General features: G+C 44.1%; 1 pseudogene; it reads left to right on the forward strand.

Annotated features, from left to right (window-relative positions):
• The first annotated feature begins 1,629 nt into the window (after positions 1 to 1,629).
• On the forward strand, positions 1,630 to 2,410 carry LOC143440289 (high mobility group protein B1 pseudogene; annotated as a pseudogene).
• Positions 2,411 to 3,413: the final 1,003 nt, after the last annotated feature.

Raw genomic sequence — 3,413 nt, forward strand, 5'->3', positions numbered from 1 at the left:
TGTGCTCCTGCTGTAGCAGGCAGGCTGAGCAGGAGTCCAGCCTTGCCCTGTCCAGGCTGTCGATGGCTTGGCTGACGCTCTCTGGCATCAGAGTGCCTACAGGAGTAGCTTCACTCAAGTAGCTACAACAAATGCCGACCAGTTCTGGAAGCAACCTTACACATACCCCGAAACTCACATTTTGGGAGACGTCTGGGAATCCCATGACGAAGCTCATGTGAAGCTGACACATGCCATTAACTATTGCACCTTAGAGGTTTTCCGAACGGTTTCAACTTGTTTTTGTCCTATATCCATATTCTTTGCCACATGATTTTGTGATTTCCCTCACTAAACAGGGAGAATGTCCCCTCCACCCAGTAGAATGAGACGATATCCCAAAACAGACCCAAAGCAGGTCTCAAGAGGCTGGAGAAGTAGTGCCTGCTGCCTGAATGTCCTGCCATGGCTGTGGACAGAATAGCCTCAGGCATGTCCGCTGGTCTCAAGAGAAAGGGGAGTGTCAAAGGAACAGTCCTGTTCCTACCAAGATGTCCGTCTATGCCCAGCTAGTACCTGGAAGACCCGGGAAACATTAGCAGTGCCAGTGGTGATCAGCCTGCCTCCATGTCACTCCCAGGCTTAAGAGAAGTGAGTGATGAGAGGCGTTGGCTTGAATCCACTGAATCCACTGGGGTATGAGGGGTTCTACAGACAGCAATGGCTAGCAGATGCTCCACACCTGATTGAGAGCCGTGGCAGGTGCCAGTGAGTCCCACCAGATGGAGTCCAAACAGCTGAGATTCCCCAACAGAGGAAAGCTATCCACCCAACACAGCTTGATTTATACTAATTCCACTTAGGGAGTCATGAATTTGGAATTTAACAAATAGTCACCTGTAGTGACTTATATTGGATCCTGTGGATAGCCAGTTCTCCCCTACCAAGCTTACTTTTTGATGTCACATGAGGCTGTCTGGGGGACCATAACATTTCCATAGAAGTGATTAATGGTTCCATATTACTTTGGTCAATTGGCCATTACCACTTTCTTTCCCTGGAAGTGTAAGGGAAGAATGGATGTGTGTAACGTTCAACGCTGGAGTAAAGATGATGGAAGCCACCCAGACGACACCTTTGTTATCCATACGTAAAGTACTTACATGTTCACATTACGATTTTATAAGGGTTTCAAATTTTACCAAGTTGAAAGCGCTGGCTCACACACCTTAGGGCAGGGACACGCCATGGTCTATTGAAATATGCAGGCTTTCCACTTAGCTTAAGTTTATGAAGATTTGATATGAAGCTGTGTGTATAAACGTTTGTTGTTTGTTTATGTATTTGTTCTGGCGAGTAGCTCACGTAGCTCAGGCTAGCATCAAACACACTGGAAGTATAATAATATATTATAGTACTGGATATCTAAAATGTTACCCAGAGTGCGCCACATTCTGTGTCTGAGCTCCGCTCTTCAAGCGGTAACAGAATCACAGACCTGAGCTCAGTGAATGAGTAACTCCCTTCCTAGTTTCCTGCCTGGTGTCCCTGCCCTGAGGTTGCTCAGACTCTCAAAAGAGGCAGTTGCGCTGGCTCCTGCTCTCACAGCCATTGCAGTACATTGAGCTCCATAGAGACAGCGCCGGGTCAAGCGAGAGCCGGATGGGCACTGGGCGACTCTGTGCCTCGCGGAGGAAAACCAACTAAACATGGGCAAAGGAGATCCTAAGAAGCCGAGAGGCAAAATGTCCTCATACGCATTCTTTGTGCAAACCTGCTGGGAGGAGCACAAGAAGAAGCACCAGATGCTTCTGTCAATTTCTCAGGGTTCTCCAAGAAGTGCTCAGAGAGGTGGAAGACCATGTCCGCTAAAGAAAGGGGGAAATTTGAAGATATGGCAAAGGCTGACAAGGCTCGTTATGAAAGAGAAATGAAAACCTACATCCCTCCCAAAGGGGAGACCAAAAAGAAGTTCAAGGACCCCAATGCACCCAAGAGGCCTCCTTCGGCCTTCTTCCTGTTCTGTTCTGAGTACCGCCCAAAAATCAAAGGCGAGCATCCTGGCTTATCCATTGGTGATGTTGCAAAGAAGCTAGGAGAGATGTGGAACAGCGCTGCCGCGGATGACAAGCAGCCCTACGAGAAGAAGGCTGCCGAGCTGAAGGAGAAGTATGAGAAGGATATTGCTGCCTACAGAGCTGAAGGAAAACCTGATGCAGCGAAAAAGGGGGTAGTCAAGGCTGAGAAGAGCAAGAAAAAGAAGGAAGAGGAAGATGAGGAGGAGGAGGGAGAGGAGGAGGAAGAGGAAGAAGAAGAAGAAGAAGAAGATGATGAATAAGTTGGTTCTAGCGCAGTTTTTTTCTTGTCTATAAAGCATTTAACCCCCCTGTACACAACTCACTCCTTTTAAAGAAAAATCGAAATGTGAGGCTGTGTAAGATTTGTTTTTAAACTGTACAGTGTCTTTTTTTGTATAGTCAACACACTACCGAATGTGTCTTTAGATAGCCCTATCCTGGTGGTATTTTCAAAAGCCACTAACCTTGCCTGGTACAGTTTGGGGGTTGTAAATTGGCATGGAAATTTAAAGCAGGTTCTTGTTGGTGCACAGCACAAATTAGTTATATATGGGGACAGTAGTTTGGTTTTTGTTTTTTCTTTTCTTTTGGTTTTATTTTTGGGTTTTTTTTCCATCTTCAGTTGTCTCTGATGCAGCTTATACGAAGATAATTGTTGTTCTGTCAACTGAATATCACTCTGTAATTGCAAAAAAAATGCGGCTGTTTTGTTGACATTTTGAATGCTTCTAAGTAAATACAATTTAAAAAAAGAGGCAGTTGCAGTATAATGTAAATTTGTTACATTTATAACACATAGTGTGCTGTTGGGCGTGGCCATTATCTGGAGTGTGTCTCCATCCTGTGGCATTGCGAGTAGATATTAACGTTAATCTAAGACTCCATGTTTATTTAAGTAGATTTTTATTGTGTTAATGAAATGATTACTGAGTCTTGTGGTTGTTTTGAACACTTTCATATTTTCCCAGATATTCATTTTACTGCTCCTAAACAGAGGGCGCTTCATTTGTTTGAGGCTCAGGGATGGGAAGGAACTATTGGAAGGAAGTGCCATGCCCATTGATTTTTTTTAAATGTAAAAACAATGTAAATGAATGTAAATAACTATTCTGACTTTTATTAACATAAAGAAGAGGTATTTAATCAGGAGAATTCGTATATGAGAAAAATGTCAGTTTACACAGAATTGGTAGGGTAGAGTGACTCACACCTTTGATCCCAGCACTTGGAAAACAGAGACAGCTTGAACTCTGTGAGTTTCAGGCCAGCCAAGGCTACATAAGTAAAACCCTGCCTCAAAAATACATACATACATACAAAAGAAAAGGTAGCAAGAAAATGTGGAGATGGCTGCAG

Source organism: Arvicanthis niloticus, chromosome 29 (genome assembly GCF_011762505.2).
Source record: "Arvicanthis niloticus isolate mArvNil1 chromosome 29, mArvNil1.pat.X, whole genome shotgun sequence".
NCBI lineage: Eukaryota > Metazoa > Chordata > Mammalia > Rodentia > Muridae > Arvicanthis > Arvicanthis niloticus.